Source organism: Parus major, chromosome 1 (assembly GCF_001522545.3).
Source record: "Parus major isolate Abel chromosome 1, Parus_major1.1, whole genome shotgun sequence".
Classification (NCBI taxonomy): Eukaryota; Metazoa; Chordata; class Aves; order Passeriformes; family Paridae; genus Parus; species Parus major.
In genome coordinates, this window is record NC_031768.1 from 60,016,201 (window position 1) to 60,031,979 (window position 15,779).

The following is a 15,779-nucleotide window of genomic DNA, read 5'->3' on the forward strand; positions in this document are numbered from 1 at the left end:
TTAATGAGCAAAGGAGCAAAGAAGTGGGGGACAAATACAGGGCTTTAGCAGTTCTATTGTATTTTCTTTTAGGTAGTGCAGAAAAAAATTCCTTCAGGCAACAACAACACCTGCCCCTCAGAGAGACAGTCACTACGTGATTTTATGCCAGTGAAGTCCACATAAAAACAAAGCTCCAAAAAGTAGCGACCTGAGAATAAGTGAATGTTACACATCGATCAAACTGATGAGACTATTCATTAAACCAAAGGATTACACAAAGTGGTTCTCAAATACCTAGTCTAATTCTGCATTTTGTGCTAAGAACCAAACAGAACAGCTAGTCAAGCCATAACAGCTTGCATATACGTTGGTATTTATAGAAAGGCAAAAAGGAGAATTTCATTAGGAAAATGTACATAGAATCAAAAAGCAAGCCAGATTTTGCAACAGCAGACACTTAAGGAGGGACACAAAACAGATGGCAGTTCAGGGTGACAAAATGTGGCAATACAAACCATTCACTGCTTAAGTGCAATGGCAAGTGAAGATTCGAGATTTATCTCATCCATTCATACATGGCGCTAAAGCCAAGAAAATGGTAAATAGGCAAATTTGTATAGGATGACCAAAGAGCAGAGATAGCATTCTGCACCATTATTACACTGTCATCAAAATCACAGTTTTTAAAAAGTCTTTGAAGGAGGCAGAAAATTAATGTGAAACTGTAACCTGAGTTCAACTACAAGCAAGAATTTGGGTGTTAATGTTGCCTGGAGAGACAAGCAAAATGCCCTGTAGCTTCAGTACTGCCACACTGGAAGCACTGGTTTGACTGCTAGAAGTGGAGATACAGTCAGGCCTTCCAAGTAGCATGTACTTTTGGAGAATGATGTGAAGACTGACATAGGAACAGAAGTTTCTATTCCCTGAACAAATGTAACATTACTGAATATTCTCATTTGCAAAGCTGCTTTATAAAAAAACCCAACAGTTCTGACCCAGTTAAAAAGGAAGTATCAAAGACCAGACCATTGTACTCATTCAAAAGGAATAAATGGGAGAAACCTCCAGAGTAGATGCAAGTATAGGGAAGAATAGCTAAAAAAATTTTATAAAATATAGCACTAATACAAGGGAACAGATACTTATAAGGTATCACCTGTACAAGTGTAAAGAGAAAAAAAAATCAATACAAAAAATTACTTCTGGGAACATGCACAGTATAATATATAACAGAAGAAATCACAATTCTTCCTTGAACTCTTAAGAAATTAGTTACTTTGTGTGTATAGTAAATACTGCTTACAAAGTTCAGAAACCAATTAAGCAATTTATGAAAAACATTAGTTGTATTCTAGGATACTGTAAAGGTAAAACTGGGCAGAGATTAACACATGAAAAGCTAAAAAGTTTGATGACAATGTGCTACAACAAAAGTTTTACCTTTTGATGTATAGTGTATCCTTTTTTTTATCACCACTCTTAATTTATTAGGAAACTAAGGTAAGCTCTTTCTTTGAATATCCTCTTATGCTCTTATTAATTTTTTAACCTGTTTCTAATTTCAAGCAGCTACAAGTGTTGCAGCTACCAAAGATATAAAAGGTCTAAAAAAATTACGTAAGAATAAATGTACAAGTCCAGAAGCCCTTCTAACTTGTCCCTTTCTTCCCCTTAAAAAAGCTGCATTGTTAACACAAGTTTTAGACACCGCTAGGTGAGAAACACAACTAGTACCTGAGGCATAATAAAGCTTCAAATCAGCACTTACATTCTATTATACACCAGAGAACCTAACCACACAAGCTGTAAATCTATGAGTCTGGATTTCTCTGTCATTGCTTCTAGAGGGGAAAAAAGGTTTCAAGCTATTTTCTGTCACATCTTCTGCCTGTTAAGGGAGACTTCCTACATAAGCTGGCTGCTTAGTCCAGTTCCTGTGCTGCTTCAGTATCCAACTAAGCTTCAATTTCACTGTAATCCTGAAGTCACCCAGGAACATTCCATCTGTACACAGCAGCTGTGCTGATGTCAGCTGTTCTTCATTTACTCTTACATACTTCCCTCTGATTTCATCTCTCCATTGTTTATATATGCACACAAAGATACTGCAAATCAATTTTTCATGCTTTCTCATCTAATACAAAGTACTACCAGAGACCAGGAAACCATGAAAAGAAATATTACAAATTTTACTATTCCGAGAAGTTCTAAACACATCAGCAGCAGGTTATGTGGAAGTTCCTCTGAAACATTCAAATGGATAAGGACGCTTTAATGTGAGCTCTAAAGTAATTCCCACCAATGAAGAAACCGCAGTTCAAGTCAGGACAAAGTTATAGTTAGGGAAAATCTATATAAATCACATTTCTATCTTCAAAGGCCAATTATGAGCTCATTAAATCCATTTATAACCATACAAGTTGTTATTTATTCAAAAGTTATTTTCTTCAGAATTACAGGTGATACCTTAACCTGAATCTGGCAAGAGGAGGTCAGATACTAGTATGGTTACAATTGCTGGAGCAGTTATCCAGAAGAAAACCACCAAAAGCCATACGCCTCCTTAACTGTGTAACCTCCTACAACCCTCTCTCAAGATAAAATATTATCTTGCCCCCATGAAAGTGACACCCATTTGTGCAAGGTATAATTTCTTCACTTACTGTTCTTTAACACCAGGCTAAAACTGACACATTTTCCTGATCTCCACTTCTTTAGTACACAGAGAAAACAAGAAATGTCAGTTTCTACCAGGGAGAAAGCAAAGCCACTCATGGGAGAGCAACCAAGGAAACAAAACAATACAAAACAGTTTATGAGAAGAGTAAGTTTATATTCTTTAAAAAAATTAGCAAGACACCATCATCAGCAAAAGAATCACAAACTTCATATGGTTTTTAACTGACAACCCAACTTAAATAGCAAAACATAGCAATTCCTGCAATAACCCACCAACTCACCTCATGTTGCTGACATCAACTTACGGACCTGTCCTAGGAGCCGTGCAGCCGCCAATTCTTCACCAAGTCCATGCAACAAACAAAACTGGAATGGCTCAACCATTTGTCACCACAGCTTTCAGAAAATGCCTTTTTCTAGATTTTAGTTAAGACCACTTTTTCTAAACCTACCCCTAAATCACATTCATTTCTTTCAAGACTCAGGGATGCTTTCACATCTGATAAACCAAGGTATGAGCAGACTTTCTCCAATTAAAAAAAGATCTGAAAAAATATTTTTGACACTGCTCAAATCCCCCTGTCCTGCAAACAGGACTGAAATCCAACTTAAAGTAAGCTATTGCTGAAGGAACGAGTCTGGCTTGCAGAAAATCACAGGAAATTGTTCCTGTTTTGTTGCCCACCTCCACAGTGTAAAGTAAGGGATACAAACACCCCAGAACCTGTGCTCTTTAGTCTCACTTTCTTGTTTATAAAATCAAAGTAATTTTCTGGTTTACAAAAATAACACTTTTTGATACATCGCCCTTCCTGAAACTAAACTGACAATGCATCACTCACACAAATGACAAGTTTAGCTCTGGCTGAAGTAGCAACATCAGCAAGAACTTCCCCCAAATTTCCTGATCTTTACAGGGTATTTCCTCAAAGCATCCTGTAATAGAGAGAGAGCTGCAGCATAAGCCACAGAGGGTGGACAGAAGGTGAAAAGAAGAAAGCAAAACTTTCAAGTTAAACAAGATAGCTCTTCTGGGACAGGAAAAACAGTACAAAAGCCAGGATTTTACTGACCGGCTATGAAACAATTAGGAGGAACTGGTATCTGGTCAAGAAGACATTAAGGATTATATGAAGTGAGTTAGGTAGCTCAAATGCTCAAAGAAATCTTTAAGAGAATAGAAAGAGGAAAAATAGACACATTATATGCCTGTTTTCTGGAATTCTGTTAGTACCAGGCATTAAAAACTTCTGAAATCATACAGTGTTTTTCCATGTTTCCTGGCATTCTGGAGTTTGTCAGAAGAGTCACTTGATACATACACTTATAGCAAGTACAATATAAACAAGAAGAAAATTGTTTCAGATAACTTTATTATTTAATAACACAAAGGCAGGAGTTATTGTTCTAAGGAGGTATCAAGAACCCAAGATTCCAGCTGTAAAACCCAGAGCATGACAGAAACAGACTAACGCAACGGTGATAGACAAGTATCAAAATACTGACGGTAGAATCACAACAGGCTTTTTAGTTTGGTTTTTGCTTTTGTTTTAGTGGTTTTGTTTCCTAATTGTGATGGGGAGAAGTTAAGCCATTTTAGGAACTGAGACAGTAACATAAACAGTTCTCAGTGCCTGTTTCATAAGTATTTGACAGTCCTAAATTTACCTACTACAGAACAAAATGACCAAAAATTCTGTCTGAGGCAAGTGTCAGTATACCTATTAAGGCACAAAGGATATCAGACCTTAAATGGACTAGAAATTTGAAAAATGGGTATTTTCAACTAAAAGCACTGCTGGCACAGAACTCTAGTCACAGATGTTAGAATTAATTTCTGAGACCCACACATCTTCAGCTATTCATGTCTAGATTACTTCTGTTCAGTACACAATTAATGTCTATACCTGTAACAACTGCTCCTTTTTAAGTTCATCACACACATATTTCCACGTATTATAATATGATTGAATTTGATACATTAAAAAGATTTCTTTTTAAACTTCAAAGTTAACAAGCGTTACTGTGCTTGCATAGTTTAACACAGGCATGTGACTTATCAGTTCTCTAAAAATACCAGGTTATAAATTCAGCACTCTACTCAATAACCACAGAAGCAGCAAGATAAACAAGTTTGATAATGACAGCAAAATAAGATATTAAAAAGCCATCCAACAGAAAGCCAATTTCAGAAAGTCCAGTGAAAATGGCTCACTACATAAGTATGTACTTAAACAGCACCATCTGAACAATTATTTTTAGAATGTACTAGGACTGCAATGCATTCCAGAATAGTAAGAAGTCACAATTGCCATGAAGCAGTAGCCTCAGGTCTATGTTAAGGCTATTAAATAATTTAAATAAGATGGCAAATTTAACTAAAGATCTAGACATTAGTTAAAAAACAATGTTTTGTGGTAACTGATTTAAGAAATTAATTGGATTCAAGTACAAGCATCTGGCTAGTTTACTTCAACTGCCAGAAGCAGAAAACAGAAAAATGAAAGCGCTCTTCACCTACTGCCAGGGGGTCTGGTACACCTTCCTGCCTCCTATTCTCACACTTGGCTTCAGAACAGAACTTTCCCCTTTCCCAATCTGAACATTAGAAGTAGGTCCCATTCTTCAAAACTAATTTCCTATAGTGAGAACAACACAAGTACACAGGCATGTGTGTGTTGCTCACTACCTCTAAAAAAAAGTTTTTATTTGAGATCTTGCAAGACATTTAATTAAGTTTGACTACAGAATCCCTTAAGGGGAAAACAATTAAAAGCTTTCTACTTTCTAACAAACAACTTCTCACTCTTAAAGAAAAATCTAAGATTTCCACTTTTACAGCTCTCAACAGTTCCAACACACTTTTTTGTGACACAAAGCCACAGGAAACCTCAAAAGATGCAGTATTTTCCATATTGCTCATTAAGACATTTTGGCTCAAATTTATTTTTAAGTAAACCCGGCAAGGTAGAAGTCTAAATACCATTTTCACAAGAACCTTTATTATTTCTAATTACTTTAATGTAAGTAGAAAAGGTGTTACAAATATAACAGTCTGAACCACAGCAGAACCCTCTTTCACAGATTCACGTGGCATCTCCTATGCAAGGGACAGCAAGACCCGACCACATTATTAAATCTGTAAAATCTTAATGTTGGATTCATTGACTTGATCTTCAGATAGGAAGATGCCAGGTTTAGATTTTATAAAGGATATCTATATGACATTGTAACAAAAGGACCGTGGGAGGCTAAATACATTTCCTACAGAACGATGCATTAGGAGCAATTTTCTGCCTAGGCCTCCATTTCTAGGGTGGTTCTGTGTGATGGAAAAAGGAGTCATTTCTTTCCCAATCCCATTTTTTGCCAGGAGATCCTGCTTAGGGAAGGCCAAGATCCAAACCCAGTCATCTTCCATCAACATAAGATCTTCTGCCGAAGGCTTGTGATGCAGTATAAAGGTTAGAAGGTGTCCTGAAGCAATTTGGAGGGAATGAAGAGGAGAGAGAGTCACAAGATGCACCAAAGTAATAATGCATGTAACACAGTTCCAAATGACTTCAACTCAGCACGAAAGAGGAACTGATAAAATCTCCTTAGAATTTCATTGCCAGTTTTCAAGTGATTTCTTTTGCTAAAAATCAAAAAGGAATTTAGAAAAAACTTCCCATGCCAGCAGTGACATAGCTGGAAAAAGAAAGGTCTGACTGTGGGCTACCGATGTTTGCAAGGAAGAGGCTGATGCTCTGCACAACATGAAGCATGAAAGGCAGAATTTACCTGAGCTGATTCCCTTTCTCTGGGCCTGAGGGATTGCTGATTGTGTGGGTTAGCAGCACATCCCCCTAATTAGTGTTCCAGTCCATTTCCTTCACATGGACAAAAGAACAGGACTTTACAAACCCAGCAGCCATGGGCTCCTCTAAAGGAAGAAATGTATTTACATGTTTAGGACTGGGAAACTCTGTCAGTGCTGGGAATCAAGTCAGACTTCAAACCCATTTGATGATCTCCACCTTACTGCACATTCAAACCTAGCACTAGTGTAAAGAGAAAGGGAGGAGATGAAAACTGTGTGGCTATGGAACATACCCAATCACTGGCCTTATCTTGGCTCCAGCCACCAGTTTCTGCTCTTGACTTACTTTCCTGTCAGGAGAAGGGTCACACCAAGAACATCATTAGTGCTTCACAGAACTGAAGTTCAAATATGACCCATGGACAGGAAGTTTACACAGAGGTATTATTTCCATGTGCCCAGAACATTTTTCTCCTCTCTCTCTCCCCAACACTTTTTCTTTACAATGTTCACGCTCTTTCCCTCTCTCAGCCTAGAGAAGTGGAAGACAACATCAACAAAATAAAAACGCACAGAGAAACAGCATAAAGTCATCCTTCACACCTGAGTGGATGGCAGTTCAAAGGGGCCCTACCTACCTGCAACCCTGTTGTTTGCTTCAAGAACTGTTTGCCCAAGGAAAAAGAGACGAGCAAATCCTGGAAGCAGATCCTTCCCCAAAGGAAGTTTCTTTCTGAGTCTGCAACCTGGAGCTTTTGCTTGAGACTCAGTCCTCTGAGTGGATTCTTTCTTCAAACTCTCACACTGGTTTCTTTACTTTTGTGGGCAGCTGGAAAAAGAATGAAGCCGTAGGCTGAGGCAGGGACTCCATACTTCCAGGATAGGGAGGCAGAAAGACTGGAGGGGAAGGAAAAGTGCTAGTTGGTAACTTCTTGAATAATGATCTGTATTCCCTCATTTTCTGCCACACAGAGACATACACATAGTCACTGCAATAGGGGAGGATGACAAGAGATGAGTACTAGACATGCAGTTTTTTCATGCTCTGATGCCAAAAAAAACCAACCCCAAAGTGTTGAATTGTGAACTTTCAAGACTATTAAGACATCTATCAACAGATGAGATCAATCATAAGATGTTTGGTCCAGAAAGTTCTCTCAGTCTACAAGTAGATGTAGGTAGAGGGGAGGGGAGAATTAAAGTGCTCATTTCTTGGAAAAATAATCCAAATCTCTCTTCTGTTCACTTTTTCTCAAGTGAATTAAAAATGGCATCTATTGCAATGCAGTGAACATCTCCCCATAATCTCTTTTAAGAATAAATGGTCATACTTACCTGAACGTTTCCCTCAAAGGATTCCTAACACCACTCCTAACTCCTCTGCAAAGGACTTAGTCCAATCTCAAGTCTTCTATTTTATTTGTCAAAATCAGACTGATTGAATACTAGCCGCAGTTCAATGCTATTGTGACAACCTTTGATTTAGCCTAAGCAGATTACGATTGCTCTGGAAGCTAAGAACCTACTCAAATTCCTACATCATGTTTCTGGATTTCTAAAATACTCCTCTTTTTATTCCTGAAAATCCAAAAGCCCTAGTAGCTGTCATTACATGAACAACAAACAAAAATAATGTGTAAGAGAGCTGAAATTTCCTTCTTCATAAAGCCTGAAAGCCAGTTAAGACTCCTGTGAAATTCTGTCAGTAGCATGGAGCCCACATAAAACAGAACCAGAAGTCACTGGACTTCCAACAGCTACAGGGATAGCTGCTCACAAATGCATTTACTAGTTATTATCCACTGCAGTACCTTCTGCACAGCAGCAGTGCAAGGCATTTGCATGTGGGGCAGTCATTGTGCTGAAGCACATGAGGCATCATAGTTTTACCAGGAGGCTCTTCTTTGCTCTCAAGACATCAGGTAGAGCATGATCCAACAGTTAACTAAGAAGGTACATTACTCATTATGTTTGAAGAATTTTGCTTAATTCATTTTGGGGCAATTGGTGGTGTTTCTTCATCCTCTCTTCTAGACAAAATAAACAAAATAGCTTCATATGATTACATACCTAATATGTTCTTCAATTACAAGCTTTCCTCTGTTCAAAAAAAGCTTGCTTTTTTTTTCATTGTGCGTAATACAAGAAAATAGGGAGGGGTGGGGGAAGCTTTGTCATTAAAACCACGGCAATTTTGCAGTTAGAGTAGCATACAAGAAACATTTTTGTTCTTTAAACAAGTGACAGATAAAGCCCTGTATTTTTAAGTAATTACCCTGGTATTTTAAAGTAATTAAAACAGAAAAATCAGCAAGTTCTTTTCAGAGAAGCTGCTGGGGAATGCAGAAGGATACTCTGCTTCTTTGTTCCTGAATATGGTTACAGTATCTCAAGCTAAAGTAAGAGGTTGTAGTCTAAACAGAAGGAGTGGTTCACAAAAATAGGGCTCTTTTTTATTGTAATTTCATTGCTTTTCATCAGGTTAAGATCAAGACATGTTCCTATGCCCTTCAACTGGACAAAACATTGTCTTTCTCATTATTTCAAACTTTCAAAGATTAGAAAGCGAAGCTCTGTCTCTTCAGACCACGTGTATGTTCTTGTGAAAGGAGGTCTTCCTATCCAGAAAGAGTGTGACCAACAGAAATACATAAATGCACTTGGCCAAGAGATGTCTCCAGGCTGATGTTTATACTCTCATCTTCCAGTAGAGAAGACAGAAGAAAAATGAAAGAAGATAAAATACAATAAAAATAATGAGTTCAATGCAAGTTTCTACTGCTCTGTACCTGCTGGCTAAGAAAAATACTACAAAAGGACAGTAGCAGTTGAAAGCATTATTTCCTCTTAAAGACTTCCTTGTGAACAGAAGGTTCTTTTTAACCAGATAATTTGGTAAGTTCCTGAGATTCAAGGCATTGCAAATTGCTCTAATACTAGTTATCATTCATAACCACAATGTCATACACAGTACCACAGACTTCATTTCAGGTGATGCATTGAAGCCTACAAACACTACTGACTTCCAAAGTCAGTATTATTTTCCAGCAACAGAATGTATCCAGATATTTAAAACAACAGAAGGTATCAGAGCAGATCAGCTCAGACGAAGCAGCATGACCCAGCTTACTTCAAGTTCCTTTCAAATAGGAATCTGTCCAGGGCCTCTGTAAGAAACAGCCTTTCACATGAAAGACTCTATTCAATGGAAAAAAACTCCAGATCACTTTCAACACACAGTCCGACATCATCTATTGCAGCTTCAGGACCATAGGAGAGAGGAGTACTTGGTCTTATTTGATCCATGTCTTTTCTTCAGCAGAAGGCACAAAGATCCAACATCAAATTTAAGGGGAAAATAAAAGACATTGTGAGGATTATGTCCATTGACGCTCTCATGGAAACAGCTAAACAATTTCTGAAAGATCAATCTGAAATAAGCTGTTAGGAATGATTTGTTTTTAAATTCTTTTTCTTACATCAAAGTGATGCTATCTCTCCTTTTACACAATCTAGGCAAAACTCTTATTTTTATCCTTTCATGCATAATTCTTCCCTTGAGCAGACTTGTCTTGAACTGTAAAGAATAAACAAGGTTGGTAATTTTTGTGGTCTAGCTATCAAAAACCCTAGTCTGATTGATTCCTACACAGAGATATGTATTCCAGGCTGAAACAACTAAATCTTTCTGCATTTTGAGATGAGAAATGTCAATGAATACTCCATTGCCCTTATGAAGATTCAAAAGAATGAAAAAGAAGTCTAGAAGAGACCATCCAAAGTACCTGAATCCCTCTTAGAGGAATTTTGGGAGAAGTTCTTTTTGTTGCCTCACATCAATCACCAGAAGTGATTTGTACTGCCTAGCTGGGATGTTAAGTAAGCTTAAGCAACAACAACAGCTCTTCGCAGTCTGTAGTTTTTTATTTACCACAAGGGCAGGCTCTGATCGGATCCTTCAAGCTGAAGCAGAAAGAAATTATGGCCATGATGACACAAGAAAAGCACGATGGTGATCAGATCATGCAAATATAGATGAAGTCAGGAAAGCACCAGTAATTCTGTTTGTGAGCATACAAAAGATGGTAAGGAATCCTATAACCAATACCCTCATCATCTTTGGGCAAAGAGAGGAATCTCTGCAATGTCTTTCCACAGTGCCCTGACTGTTGATAAATACACTGGGAGGAAAACTCCCTTCAGTGTTTTCTTCCTTCTCTATAAGGCATGTTCCACAGTGAGGAATGGTCTCCATTTTTCTGCATCAGTGAGCAGAAGCTCAACAGCCAAGGAATTGAAAGTCTGAACAATTGTGAGTAAATTGTACAGGATACCATCTGCAAAATAAGCAAAAAAATTGAATCTCCATATTTGGTTAATGGTATAGAATATAAGCAACAATACTTTTCATATCTCTAATACTGCAGCTCCAACAACTGCAGGATCCAAGTGGAAGAACATAAAAAACAGGACAATTGCCATACCTCATCCAAGTTACCTGCAGCCAGGTGAAGTACTTCTCAACTCTCAAACTGAAATTTTAAAGCGTTATGAAATTATTTTAGATGCAAGGCGCAACTATCCCTGCAGAGCTTTTGTAGCTCCTATAGTTGTTGCCCTGCTGCCATTAATCACACATCCAGAAGTACGTGCAGGCTGCAAACCCACCACGGGATCTACACACCAGCATCCAGCTGAACTGTTATTCAAAATAAACATTACAAGAACAGCAAATTTTAGTAAAACATCTTTTTTCCGGAAACCAGCACCAACATGGCACGTGTACTGAAGTATCAACAGGAGTGATACAAGCTGTTTAGATTCCAAGCTACAAAAAAAAAAACAAGTTTCCAAAACTTTACTTTAGGGCTTTTTTTGGGAGGAACAGGAGGAGATTTGACTGGAGAAAAGGGTAGAAATCACTGAACATTATAATAGCTACATGAGATAATGTTATGTAGTCCCAAGATGGAGAGAAAATGCATCAAAAATCCTGGTTAAAGTGTTATTTTTAAGATTATCATGCAACCTGTCATTAAAAGTAAAATATGCCAACAAATAAAATGGTAACAAATCTTGACTTTCTAAATTTCAGAAGGTGGTTTAAAAGCATTTGGCCTCTCTCCAGAAATGTTTTGTGCTAAACTTCTTTAAAGGCCTACTAAAACCCATAGGGTCACGGCACTGTCTAGATTATCAGACAAGGCATCAGACAATACCTACTTAAGACTGGTATGGGTACCAATCCCTGAAAGACCCTCCATAAACTCCTAGTTTAGGAGTGGCAAAAAGCCCTGGCTTTTCTGAACCCAGCATGACACAGAATTCTGAAATTATATACAGCTATCACAACACCACGCATTTGAGAAACATAGCCAGTATTTCTTGGCACATATACAACAACAGGAAAACACTAGAGGTATAAAATTGAATGATTGGTTGATTATAGAAAATACAACCTTGTAAAAACAATTCCCATTAATAGATGCATCAATTTTATACAATTAAAGAAATGGGTATTTGCTACACAATGTTATAATTATTTTTTCCTTTTTAAAACTGTTTACATTGCAAGAATATTTTTAAATGTCTTCATTAACATGCTTTTTACTTCTTCTCAGCTTTCATGCCAAGTACAGTTGAGAGCAAACCTTTTTTGGCCTAACTAAACCACATTTTAATCAGATTAACAGACTTTATTGGCACTAACATACATTTCTGTCATAAAAACAGACCTTCTTTCAGTCTCAGGGAAATTCTTTGCTTCTGGGCAGAGTGCATGAGCCAATATTCAAAAAAAAACAACAAATTGGTTTTTTTAAGACATCATATGATGACAATTTGTTTGCTTTTTTCTGTTTAAGAAAGCCAGCTACAGATATAAAGGTTACAGTATTTCTGCATATCTTGAATTTACTTGAAAAAAATGACATAAAACTTTTAATTTCTTAATGTTAACAATGGTTTTTGTACTTTGCTTTGTCATTCTTGATGCATGGCTTGCTTAAAATAATTTGATTCTATTTACATACAATTAGGTAACAAATTTCTTACACTTTTTTTTTTTTAAAGCACCATTTCTCTTACTGACTTTTCAGTCTTCACATAATTCCTACACTTCCCTGGCCAGAGTCTTCTAGACTGGCTCTCTGTAGAACCTGGAAGCTGAAATACCACATACAAGCCATGCTAGAAGGAGTGATTTTAGTGCTGTTTAAACAGCCACATCAGACTGGATACTTTGATTTTGTGGGGGTTTGGGTGGATTTTGTGGCCTTTTGTTGGGCTTTTTGGAGGTGGGGTGAGGTCCCATCTGAATTTCCAGGTAAGAATAGCTCAAGGCTTTTCTCTACAAGTTTTGACCCTTTATTACTTCCCTCTGGTGTCTGGGATCTCTGGAGAACTCAAACACAGCAGAGAAATGCCCTTTTAATGCAATATTTACGCCAATATAAATATTTAATAGACTAATGTTAGGAAAGGGCAACATCGATGCACTGATAAATAAAAGCTAAACAAATTACCTGGGTTTTCATTCAGTCATAAATTTCACAAGGTTTTCTTGTGGAAAGCACTCAAAACTTGTATTTCGTATTTGAGCATTAATGTTACTTTCCATATCAAATCCTGATTTCTACAAAGGGTTTCCTTACTTTTAGAGTTTATAAATTTAGCATGCACTCAGAGCAACAGGCTTGATTCCTTCTTCATTTTCAGAAGCAGTAAGAACTCTACAGGCAAAACTGGACTGAATTTTCTAGGAACTCAGACAGCAAGTGATGTCAAATGCTACTGTAAGCACAGTTCTTCTGCATTGATAGGTCTGTGATGCAACAGAGGCTTATTATTGGGGCTTATTATTGTCTAACATGAGCAGTTGACAGTGGAGACAAGCTGATTGTCATGATTTGCAAATGATGTGCAAGCACACTATAATACCTCTGTAATACAGTCTGACTCTCAGGTTCAAAATACAAGTTAAAAAGTCTCATGTGCAGTCAGTGATGTTTTAGATCAGAATTGCTTTTTTGTATTTTTACCTAGTATGTGGTATCAGTACATGAAAAAAGCATTCCAAATTGTCTTGTACTGCTACCACCATACAAAATATGCTGTCTTTAAGTAGCTAATTAAATGTTTTCTGCAGATTTGCTGACTTAACTTTCCTTATTGGACTAGTGCCTCAATTCACTCAAATTTCAGTGTTAAATTAAAATGGTGTCATTTTTCCCAAACCACTTGGAATAAGGCCATCACAAGTTTTATTGTAAAAATGTTTCAGTCAGCTGAGGTAAAGACCATTTGAAATGTATAATTTTGTTCTGCTTATGTAAAGCTATTTGCATTGAGTTGTCCCCTTATCTTCTCTCCATGCAAGCACCTTCACACCTACCTGCTTTGATCAGCCAGAACTCCAAGCTTTTGCACTAGACACAATTAACTTTGGCAGTGCCTCTTCATAGGCATACCAGTATGTAGTGTTTGACTGTCATTCTGTATCTGTTGAAATATTAGCACTTGGTTTAGGTTGTATACAAGGAAAAAAACAGTATCAAGTCATACATTAAAAGAATATATACAAAAACACTGAGATCTATTTCTAGGCTAGGCATACTGTCTTCACAAAAATTATTCAGAACAGGGAAAAAGACAGACATCAAATAACCAAACCAAAATAGCAACTTACCCCACTGACTGATCGGGGCTGGAGAGTGTTTAACCATACACTGAATCTCACAGGGCCCTCTTTCCTTCATTTGAGATTTCATTGACAAAAATAACCACAATCCAGGTCAGATAAAAAAGAGCTTCTCACGTACTCGGCACACACGCAAGATGGAATCACAGAGTCATTTTGGTTGGAAAATTTATGAACCCTCTTGAAAACAACACTATCTTTTGAATCACTACCTAACATTTCTGTATATGATTAATATTTACAACACACACGTTTATTTTGAAGCAAATCTCACAATAACATACAACAGAGATATTCTTGGCACGACTCTTTTAGCATTAAATTAGTTGCTTGATCTCTGATTTCTGTACCAAATATACGTAAAATGTTTCCTCAGAAAGAGATGTTATATTTAATAAAATTCCTTTGCCTAATCCTAAGATTAGGCAGATCCTAAGAACAATTCTATGGAAGTCCAACACATCTCCTTTCCTTCTGTTTTCTTTTTAAGGCAAGATTCTAAGATAGGTTTGCAGCAGGACTGAAAAGCCATCTGCATTTCAAGTTACCAGGTTTTAGCTGTATACTACATGCAAAGTATAGTATTTTCTACTCAACAGCTTTTTAGCCACCTAAAAAAAAACCTCCCAAGCGTTCCATGCAGCTGCTACTTCTACATACTCTTAAGCCAAACTCCATCTTCTAGTTTACCAATATGTACCAACAGGAAAGTACAATGCATGTGACAAAGCTTGGCACAGTCAACAAAGAAAAATGCAGAGTTCCCTAAGAAAGTGATAGTCCCTAACTGTTGGCATGTGTTCAAAAGCCTCTACTTCTTTGAATCTCTAGAGGATGCAGTTAAGAATTATATTCTACAAAACGCAACCAAGAATTAGTCTGTATTTCTTAAGTATAGTTATTCTTCCAAACAGCTATGTCCCCAAGTTTCAAATTGTTCTTAATTTATAGTTAAGTATCTGCATAACTGAAATCCCCATAAGCATTTTTCAAACTAGACCAGAGTTTAATATTGCATAACTGCTCTTTTCCTCCTCCTTTTTTTGATGGCCAAGCATTATACTACTACTTCATGCATATTACATGTGAACCATCGAGGAATTTCTATTTTTTTATTTCTTAACTGTTTTCGTCGTAGACTTCAGTCCAACAGGAACACAACTGTCAACTTCATACTTCAAGATGCAACTTAGTATAACAATCTAGCTGGCCCATATTTGAACAGTCTTTTTCCAAGTCAGATAATTTCTATTTACCAGTCAATTTCTTTCATTTTATTTTTAAAAATAAAGAATAGATATCTATCTCAGAATCTTACCTGACAGAAGAATCATATATGCTACCCAAAAATATGCACTCTAACAGTATTTGCATAGGCAACTGCACAACTTTGTTAAAGAGAAGCTATGGGAAGTATTTGGGCAAGCTCATAATGTCACACTGCAACACAGCATTAAACTTTTTTCCCCAGATGAATTGAATGCAGGTTTCAGAAATATGGCATATTCAACCTATGCTAAAAATCCGCTTTTCCAGCAATGTATCACGATATCATGACTCAGTATTTTTGTTATTTTCTCTCTTGTACATGTAAAATACATAGAAAAAAGGGGT

General features: G+C 37.0%; 1 protein-coding gene and 1 long non-coding RNA gene across 3 annotated transcripts in view; both read right to left on the reverse strand.

The window, feature by feature from the left end:
• TSC22D1 (TSC22 domain family member 1) overlaps window positions 1–15,779 on the reverse strand; it is a 93,155-nt gene that overhangs the window by 47,211 nt on the left and 30,165 nt on the right. The window lies entirely within an intron of this gene.
• Window positions 4,021–13,853, reverse strand: LOC107202872. Its single transcript, XR_002001627.1, has 2 exons — window positions 7,105–13,853; window positions 4,021–6,141 (listed from the first exon to the last, which is right to left on the reverse strand). It is a non-coding gene; the product is annotated as an uncharacterized LOC107202872 (long non-coding RNA).